This window comes from Pinus tabuliformis, chromosome Q, assembly GCF_031772625.1.
Source record: "Pinus tabuliformis cultivar Carrire ecotype Pingquan chromosome Q, CPIR1, whole genome shotgun sequence".
Taxonomy (NCBI): Eukaryota; Viridiplantae; Streptophyta; class Pinopsida; order Pinales; family Pinaceae; genus Pinus; species Pinus tabuliformis.
Genome location: NC_142296.1, coordinates 338,648,638 through 338,659,808, shown reverse-complemented (window position 1 = coordinate 338,659,808; position 11,171 = coordinate 338,648,638). Strand labels below are relative to the sequence as shown.

General features: G+C 38.5%; 1 pseudogene; it reads left to right on the top strand.

The window, feature by feature from the left end:
• Window positions 1–686: 686 nt before the first annotated feature.
• LOC149219573 (protein trichome birefringence-like 36) lies at window positions 687–4,165 on the top strand (annotated as a pseudogene).
• Window positions 4,166–11,171: the final 7,006 nt, after the last annotated feature.

Genomic DNA, 11,171 nt, shown 5'->3' with positions numbered 1-11,171 from the left:
TTTGTTTCGGGTAATTTAAGTGGTTCGAAGTGATGTAACTCACTTTGATTTGAATTTTGATTAATATTACTTCATATTTTTGTTTGATGTTTTTAATAATAAAAATGATTAGATGTTTGAGTTATAGATTGGAGCCCGAAAATCCGCTCCAGATTTGGAAGGACCGACGAAAGATTCCATTATTTAATTAAAATTGTATACTGAATTTGGGTTCACGATTACCCAGGCTCCCCCTTTTCTTCATCCGTATCAACTTTGAAACGCATCTCAGTATGGTGCCGGTCCCGAAATATTCTTAAACAACTTCTGCATGCATTTGGATAGATATATCGATGAATTTTACTCAGTTAAATTTCCTGTTAGTCTCCTCTGACCGCTGTTACTAAATTAAGTTTAAGTTGATTGTAGATTTCAAAATTCAAAAGATTGAATGATAAAATCTAAGTCAAATTATAAGACTTTTATCTTGTTGTCGTCGTAGAATTTTAAACAAACAAATTAGATCACAAAATAACAGTAAACAATTTGATTTCGATCTCCGAAATATTTAGCATAAGGAATCAAGATAAGGATCACTCTTGTTGACTTGTTGCTGAATGTCAGTCTTTCCTCCCCAATACCAATCTTTGTCTCGCTATATAACTCACAATTTAGGTTTTCCTGGCTGCAACAAGTCATCATTAGCAATGGCCTCTGTCAGCTTTAGGTTTGTACTTAGCACTACTATTACATGCTTGCTCTTCCTTGCGAGCAACCGTATTTTTGCGTCTACTGTTTCGTCAGAAGAAAAAACAAGTAGTAACCATTTCCAACTGCACGCAACCACTGTTTTTGGTGGCCATGTAATCGACGATACTCGAGATGGAGAAGTGGCTGCAGAGATGGTGGACAGAGAAGTCGACCTCAATTTCAATCATGCAATGCACCATAGAAGAGTTGCAGGTAACTGCGATCTCTTCTCTGGGGCGTGGGTCCACGATGCCTCATATCCTCTTTATCCCGCTGGATAATGCCCTTACATGATTGAAGGAAGAGTAAACTGTGGGAAGAATGGAAGACCAGATTCTGATTACGAGAAATGGAGATGGCAGCCGAGCCACTGTTCGGTTCCCAGGTACTCAAAAGACAGTACACTCTGCCCCTTTTTCATTGTTTTCTTTCTTCTTATATGGTTTGCAAACATGGTTTTGCAGAGTTTGCTAGAGGACCGAGAATGCAAAAATATATATGAAATAGAGAATAGTTATGTGATATTGTAAATGTTGGTTTTTAATGGGGTTATTGGAGGTGGTTGGGTAGAATGATTACTATTTTCTCATTTAGGTGATATGATGAATTATAATGTCTTATCATTGTAATATTGTATTAGCTATAAGTAGTCTGAATTCTTAAATGAATGAATATACATCTAGGCTATCTTGGTACAAGTAACTTCATTTTAGCGCTCCTCACCCCTCTCCACTTAGGTGACATGATGAACTATAATGTCTTATCATTGTAATGTTGTATTGGCATTCAGTTTTGTGAGTTCTTAAATAAATAGGGTGATTTCTTTCCCTCTAGTTCTCGTTCTAACAAATAAACAACCTCACTCTAGCCATCCCTTGGTACCAACAACCCCACCTAGGTGACATGATAAACTATAATGTCTTATTATTATAATGTTGTATTAACTTTTTATTATAATGTTGTATTGACTTTGAGTCTTGTAAATTCTCAAATAAATAAATCTATTTTTCTTTTTGACTAATAAATAAACAACCTTACTCTAACTCTCCATTGGTACCAACAACTTTACTCCCTTAATACCAACCACCTCACTTTAAATCTACAACTTTACTCCCTTAATACCAACCACCTCACTTTAAATTAATTCTCTATCTAACGGGAAAATTGATTTTTATTTTTATTTTTAACGATGTTGCTCAATATATATAGATTTAGATTTAAAGTTTAATGTTCGTGTTAATCGATTCAGATTCAACGCCAAAGATATGCTGTCGCGATTGAGGGGAAAGCGATTAATGTTCGTTGGAGACTCGATAACACGAAGCCAGTGGTAATCCATGGTGTGCATGCTTCAAGTGGCGATTCCTAGCAATAAGAAAACTCTGGTTTATCAAGCATCTCTAATAATATTCAAGGCCTTGGTAAACTGCTGCTGCGTCTAGTCATGTGTTCTATATATATATATGTCGGCGCTTGCTTCTTTCTTTGACTTGGTTGGATTGTGAAGTTTTTCTCAACGGCAACATTTTGTTTTTTTAACAAGGATTACAACGCCTCGGTGGAGTTTTTGTGGGATCCATTTCTAGTTCAGCAGAGTACTATTGGTGGGAAGAACATTATACAGTTGGACTCAGTTGGAGAAAATGGGCTCAGTTGAAGAACATTATACTGGAAAGGAGTCGACGTCCTGGTTTTTGAATCCTCACACTGGTGGTTGCATTCCGAAGGAGAATCGTAAGAAATGTTTTAGATATTTTGTACATTTTATTTTTATTTATTTTCCATGAAGGAGGATAGAGTTTGTGTTGCTTTTAGGGTTTTTTTTTTCCGGCATGAAAAAGAAGAAGATATATTCATATTCCAAATGTGTATCTAAACATAATAATGCTACAGCATATATCAGCAGTTCAGAACTGATACGAGTCCATCTGACTCGAGGGTCAAACACACTGCCATCATTTTCAGTTATCATGTCTATATGCATTGTTCTAAACATATTTACATAATATTCAAAATGCAGAATAGTCTAATAGTTCAGTATGCAAGTCCTGTAAAAGACAAGATATTATGTGTAAGACATGTAGTGATTTAAAGACATAGATAACAAAAAAATTCCATCAGTAGAAGCAAAAATTGGATTTAGGAAGAAGTGGAATTATTTTGGTAGTGGGAGCACTCCGACATCTATGCAAAGGTCCCTTATCTTGATATGTATCCTATCCAGCTCATCCAGTAGCCTTTGCTTTGAAAGTCCATCCAAAGCTCGATTGAAATCTCTACCAATATGTTTAATGGTAGAGTTTTTATGAGTATTCCAGAAATATGTGATTTGTTGCAGCCAACTTTGGAGAGTAGGTTTGTATATTTTTGCATGTTCTCTAACATAATCAATGATAATCTTGGAATCTCAGAATATGTAGATTTTAAAAATGTTCAAAAATTTAGAGTAATCCCCATAATGCCATGGCTTCTGCCCTAGTGTTTGTGCAGTTGCCAGCACCCAGTGAACCCAAAAGCCCTGATCTGGTGAATGAAAGATCAAGAACCCACATCCACATCTACTTCTTTGTGATCTCCGTCAAAAAAACCAGTTGAATAATCTACTATCTTCAGACAAAATGGATTTTGTTTAGTATTTTTAGTTCCCATACCTGTTTGTATTCCAATACAGTGTATTTCTTTAATGGACTCCAGCACCTGTGCAGCACTTTCTCTGATAAAATATGTATATCTATATAAATTTTAGTAATCAAATGGTTATGCCCAGATGAGGCCCCATACCACAAATAAAAAGCTCTCTTTCACTAATAAAAGTATCTCTTTCACTAATTCAGTGAAATAATCATTTGGTTTGACAGATGGGAGGCTATTATGAAAGGCAATCGGCTTTACAGAAACATGGATCCATTGTTAGCTTACAGGAAGGGGTTGACAACATGGGCAAATTGGATATCTGCAAACCTTGATCCAAAAAGATCTCTGGTCTTCTACAGAACCACGTCCCCTGCACATGAGAGGTAACTGGTTACACAAATACAGCACAGTGTCTTGCTAGTTTTTCAGAATGATATATAATCAGTTATGAAAATATTGCAGTTCAAGTGAATGGAATGAGAGAAATGGGCATCGATGTTACAACCAGACGGAACCAGTGCAAATAGTAGGATACAAACCTCCAGTGCCTCCTCAGGTGCCCATAGTAAAGCAAGTTCTACAGAAGACAAAGTTTCCTGTTACATTGCTGGACATTACAGGATTGACAGGGTTTCGCAAGGATGGTCACCCTTCAGTTTACATCCCTGACTACAATTCTGACCAGAGGAAGAATCCAGATGAGTTTGGTGATTGTAGCCATTGGTGTTTACCAGGCGTACCTGATACATGGAACGAATTGTTGTACTACTCCTTGCTTTTCAAGGGTTTCGGTAGTGGATAGCTTTTTGTGCTGATTGTAAAAAGTTCAATACTAACATTTTGGGAAATCGACAGAATAATCTACCATGGTGAATTTTGTAACCAGTGGAGCCATTCTCTGTTTTGCTAATTGAGTGGAAGTTGTTTTATAAGTTCTTGTTTTTCCCCATTTGTTTGTTGTGTAAGGCGATGTTGTTTTGCAAGGAACATGCTTCATTCAAAGCCACTGGTTACCACTTCTGTGAGAATGGTTAGGCCGGACAAAGATTGGAGGTCCCGGTTATAATTTCTTGAAATTATGGTTATTGTCAAATATTATAATAAACTTTGAATTAGATCCCGTTATAATAGAATGAGTGCATGAGGAACATAAATAAAATTATTGTAAAAATGCAAAAGGAATGTAAAATTTTTAAAATTATATTTGGGCAGGAAAGAAACAACTCTCAAGACACGCAGGGAGAAAGCTTTGCCCAACAAATCAATAGTTATGAGGATTTGAATACGGCACAAAAATAAAATTATAGGTCGGGTAAACCAATTTGGTCTCAATAGACATTAATTGTTGTCTTCGTTGTCATCATCAATCAATTAATGTAAAAAAAGATTTGAGTTTTTTATTTATATCTTTGAGTTCTTTAATTTATATGTTTTCTTGAGTACATATTTTTTAATTAATGTAATACATTTTCTCGAATCTTAAGGAAGTAAGGAAATAAATGAAATAAAATATTAAATCAAATTGAATATTAAATTTTGCAAAATATAATTTAATTAAAAAATAAATTAAGAGTGTACGTATAGAATATTGAATTTTATGTAATAAGTAATGAAATTTGATTAATAATATATGATTATAAAATTGTAGATTAAAAAAATAATACTATCAATTAAATTAAAATGTAAAATAAAACATTAAATAGTAAAATCGTGTAATAATTAATTTAAATATTCAATTTATTATTTTTTAAATAAAAATAAAAATATAATTTTTTATTTTATTTATAAATAATTTATATAATAAATAAAGAAAAAATTATGATAAAAATTTTATTATTATTAATTTTAAATATTTTTATCGATATATATTTTTGAAGAGATAATTATATTTTCCAGTATATAAAACAATAAAAACATGTTAAAAGTTGCTTTAGTTGTTTTTTTTTTTAAATCTTAAGAAATATTATTATTATTATTATTAATTTTATGAATGTTTGGGTTATCTTGGACTACCAACAGAAGTAAAAAAAATAAAATTCTTGGGGACTTGGAGAAATAACAAATAGTACGGTGGTAGACATAGCCATTTAGAAAAGCCTCCAATAACGAATAGTCTAAACATAAAGAAAATTATGAAATTAGGGTTTTTATGGTTATAATTTGACAGGTGGTAATCAAAGCACTTTTGTGATAGCCGCGGGTTAAATTATTTGCCATTATTAAATAGTTGTAATTGCACAAACTCTGAGAGATGGACACGAATTGTAGTTTTCTTGAGGTGGAGATCGCTTGAGAAAATGATTAAAAATTCAATTCAATAAGTTGAGTGGGCAATAAAGATAACTACAAAGACAAGGATTGGCCTAGGTTTTCTTAGCCTCTAACAACAAGAATATAGGACAAAATTTTATCGAACTCGCATGGTCACGTTGTCCAAGAGGAGTAGACTGCATGGAGCTTGGAAAAATGATGAATGGTTTTGTAAGTTGGGGGACATGAACAAAGGAGATTTGAGCATTTTCGAAGAAAGAAGGTTGACAAAAGACAATCGGGGATTTTTCCTACTGGTTGGGGTGTGCGATGGGGATAAAGATGAAGGAATGTGTTGTGAAGAGTGTTGTCAAGAGCATTGATGTAATATCCCTACCATAAACTTCCATAGAAGCTCATTGTAAATATATTATTAATTCAATAATAAATATGTGGATAAGCCAAGAATAATTGTGAATGATTGGTCACTAAGAACCTGTTGATGGTGCTGGACCCGCAAGCATGTCAAGTGATCTCCTCGGTAAGAAGTCCTAATTAGACCTCAGACCATTTGGTGTAGGACTCCTAGTAGTGGGTCGTATGATAATGCCTTGACCGTGATTTTGCACAGAGGCAAGTAAGATGGCCTTGTTGGTAGCAAGGGTGTGACAAATGCGGCAAGAAAAGGAAGGTGCATGAACAATTCTAACACAAAAAGAGTGGGGTGAGTGCACCCCTTGGAAACCTGTGATAGCACGCAGATTGGAAGAGAACACACGAGTGCATATGCATCACAAACTGGAAAATAAGTTAGCTAACAATCAAAAGTGATGGTTAAACCAATAACACATTTCAGTAAGATTCATACATACTTATACATAATAGTCCATACTTGCATCTGTAAGAAAACAAATGCATATACCATTTAGAGTAAACAAGAGAGTTGGAATACAATATGACATATGAATGAAATGTGTTGGCTCTGTTATATTAATAAGTGTAAGTTCCAGCCATATAATACATCCATGTCCAACCACTAGTTTCGATAGCGGAATGTTACATCCACAAACGCCTACTCCAAAGAGATATACTAGCTTTGCACAGTGGACAAGCCAAGGTGTGTTACAATACTGTCCAAGCTCTCTCTAAGATAGTCTTATCGAAAGCTTGGCTGACCAAAACCCCTTACAAAGAGTTATGAGGGACTATTTATAGCAAAGGGTGGGGTGGGCCTTGACATTCCCCTTTGTGACAGTTCATCTACCCTCATGACTCTTCATCTATACTATGACAGGTACATCCAACTATCGACACTTGAACTTACACTTGACAAGACGTTACATACAATCTGCACATGTACCCATGTGAGACAAAATGGCTTGAGCAAGCTATGCAAGACATCGCTGACACTCGGACCGTTGTGGTGAGACCAACTCTTAGACATCCTTGTTATGTTCGATGGTGGCGAACTAATGCCAAGCTTGTTCATCCATGATTGTTTCCTTGCGCTCAATGGTGACATCTTGCCGAAGCAAACTCTTGCCTCTATTGCCTCCGAGTACACTCATATGGCTCCTCCATCCAACTCGTATGATAGCATGCACATGGCTATCTTGGGTATGACCGGACCGACAACATGTTGATGCATAGTGTGTGCACTGATCTCCAAGCATGTGCTGGTGGCTGTGCACATCAGCTTGTCAAAATACATGTTCAGATCCAGTTGGACTTGCTTCTTGTCTTCACTCTGGTGAGTGTGCCAAATGGGTGGGATCACATGCGTGCGCACAATGACATGCATGATGTTGAATTCCCTTGCATGCAATCAACAACACTGCTCACCTTGCCTGCTCCATGCTAGCTGCTAGGATGGATCCATAACTTGTACGAGCATAGTTTCATTCATTTGTGCATGTTGCGCCCCCTGCTGTACCTGTTCCTGTTGCAACTCATTCTCTTGTCTATGAAGCTCCTATTCTTCCTTGAGTTGCTGCTTCAACACATGCAACTCCTTCTCTGTTCCATTCTCTACCTTCACGCGATCTTCATGTCACATCGTCACCTCATAGCCTCAATCTCCAAAGCTGCTTTCGTCATGAGTGGATCTGCTTTGAACTTGCAGCTTTGCTCTGCCTCTATGTTGTCAACAACCTTCCTGTTGCATTCGTTACGTGTAGGTGTGCAACCTTCTACTGTTGCTGATGGTGCTGCTCGCTGTGATGCCATTTCCATTGATCTTGATATCCTTGTCAATGAACAACTTGATGTCTTCGTGGATAGGCAAATTCATAGACACTTGACTGATTGCATCCCTAGTTGCGCTCTTAACAGTGTCTTTGACTCTGCTCTCCTAGAAACCGTTGTACTTGTGCTGCTGAGAGACAGACGAACACCTGGGATGCCTGGAGACATAGAAACACTCATGGCAAGCAATCTGTCAGTCGAAAACCAAAACAAACTTAAGAAATGACTTGCAACATACTTGTGTGATTGAATGTGAAGGTTGCGCGGTTTTCGTCGGGAGGTCAAGAGACTAACTGTTGAAACTGGACAAGGCACAGTCCGGGCTGTCGGGTGGCTAACTGACTGCTGGAACTATGCAATGCACAGTCTAACCTGGCCTATCGAGGACTGAAATTTCACAATGTGCAATTTCAGTGAGCAGTGACATGTAACTAGCAAACTACATTGCGTAGTTTCTCGGGCCAGCAGGACACTACCTCCAAGAATTGCGCAATGAAAGCTTGGAGGTCAGTGTTGGGCCAAGCTTGCATAATTTCTAGAGGGAAGGTAGAGCCTTTGCTTATGGAAATGCACAATGCTAGCTGGGCAAGGCACAATCCAGGCTAAGGCAGCCCAGTCCGACTGACGGGCGACTGAAAACATGGGAAGTCTGAATGCATGGTGAGATGAGTGAAAACAAGAGTGAATGATCATACATGAAAACAACAAGTGCATGATTCAGAAAATGGGAAATCATGCATGTGTGTGAAGCGAGTCGCTGCAACGACGACTGTTCGTGCAAAAATAGTGTCATGCATGCGACAACAGTGAGTTGCGAATGAAAATTGAAACGGTGCTTCCACATGCTAACACACATTAAAACGACAACAATCGTTCACTAAAATCAAGCAGACAACACTCACACAAAATGAAACACAAAAAACAATAGAAACGCATCGCAAGACATGCAAAACGGGCTTACCCTGAAAAAACTGAGTTGAATGTGCTGGCGACTCCTAGATGCAACGTGGGATGTCATAGCTGCAAGGTCGATGTGAGGAATGAGCTTTGCACCATCTGGTTGATGAGTTTTGATAAAATCAAGGTTGTGACGGGCATGCCACAAATCTAGGAAAAGCGACACTTGACGGGAGGTTTTTGAAATGGTCCTTGCATGTAACCTCCAGCTGCTAAAGATAGATCCCTGAATCAAGGGATGCCCTTACATGCTACATTGGGATAAGTAGTCCATGCATGCAAATTAGTTTTTCTCGGTCCTTGGTGGCACCGGTCAACCCAATGGCACATGCAATAGTCTGCTCAGCTGAGGGGAAAAAATGCACATTTCTGGGAGAGAGCTGGGCTGGCTGCTTAGAGGGATTGCGCAATTTCTGGGTAAAGCAGCTGACTGCTTGATCCAGGTGGATGTTGGTGGCCACCCACCTATCCCACTTAGACCCCCACAATTATCTCTTTTAGTTTTTCAGTTTCCGTAATTGTAGCACAATTTACTATCTTTAGCAGTTTTTCGGGTCCTGAACTTTCGGAGCCGTTTTGATGCCCTAAACGATGTTTTTTGGGAAATATGGGAGCAACATGGGTTCATGGACTGATGTTTCTCTTCCCAGAGTTGTAGTGCTTGGATAAATATTTCTAACGAGCTATTGTACATGTCAAACGGAGATCATATGCCAAAGTTACAACCCCAAGAAGTTGATCTACCAATTTACCCAAACAGGGCCCACAATTTGGCGTTTCATCTTGTAGGGTTAGGTTTTTGGATGTTGAGGGTTTTCCATTATTTCTTAACAATAAATAGGCCTTTGAGCCTCATTGTAACACAGTTAAGAGGCATGTAGCCGCTACATCTCTTCTCAGAGATAAGCTACCATTGCCCTAGCTGGTTTATTTCCATTTCTGTTTGTAAGCATATTTTAGTATTTTACATTAATGAAATGAAGTATTATTTCCACTGCATCTCTGTGTTTATGGTTATCTCTATAATTTGTTGCATTCCTATTTAAATCTAGATTAGTGGTATCAGAGAGGTCTACTTTTTGTCTATTTTTCTTTGCATGTCCCCAATGAGGTCGGGATATAAGGAGTTAGGGCTTGAACTGGTCGAACCTTTGCAAGACGAGCCTTGCAAACCTCGACGACCTCCCATGGCGGATGAAAATAAAGAAGAGGGGGCAGGAGATCCTATCAAAATCTTGCTCAAAGAAGCCCTCGAGTGGCAAAGGAACGCGATGATGGACAACTTTGCCCAAATCCTTTAGCGCCTGACCAGAGGCGACACATCGACTTCCAACAGCTACTCTGGAAACACCACACCCTTTAAGGTACAAGTTAATTTTGAAATCCCCATCTTTGAGGGTCAAATAAACGCAGATGCCGTAGATAAATGGTTAAATTTGCTATAAGGGTATTTTTCTGTTCATGATTTTTTGAGTCGGGAAAGATTATTTTCGCTCTTCTCAAAGCATCCTCCCATGTCAAGCACTGGTGGGAAACCTACTGCAAGCAGAAGGATGAAAGTATGGGCTCACTCTTTTCAGCTGCACCACTTGGAATTAATTCTGGGATGCCATCAAGGAGCATTACTACCCTGTCAAAAGCTACGAGGACAAATACATAAAGTGGACCACGCTGTGGCAGGGAAGGGACCAAGATGTGCCGGAGTTCACAAGCATTTTTCATACCCTTCGCACACAGTTGGGTATCAAGGATTCCAAGATGCATTTGGTACTCAAATATCGTGGCTTCTTACACAGGTACATCCAGGAAAAGATGGAGTTCCTGAACATCTCCTCTCTCAGCACGATGTACCGATACATTGTCAAAATCGAGTAGAAGTTTAAACAGAAGAAGCGAGACTTTGGATCTGCAAATCCGAAGCAAGGGAAAGGCTTCCCCAAGTTGCAAAACCAAGGACAAAGCCAAGATGGGGCAACCCAAGATAACCCGTCGAAGCCGCAGGAAAAAAACAACACCACGAAGTCAAAGAAGGACACAAGAAAGTGGTGTGAGTTCCACAAGAGTCCCACTCATAACACAAGCGAGTGTCAGACCAAGCAGTCGTTGGTGGATGAGTTGAAGGCTTCAGAATCAGATGTATGTTCCAACCCTAAGTCAGAACTCGACAAGGGGAATGGCAAAGGGAAGCAGATCATTGATGTGGAGCCCATCGCCATTGTTGCCACCGCCAAGATCCAAAAGAATGAGCCCAAAGATCTAGAGTAGGGGGAAGCGTCTTTTCCACTCAAAAATGTGGGTGAAGGGTTCTCCTCTACAATTCATTATCGACAGTGGTAGCCAAAAGAACCTCATTTCAG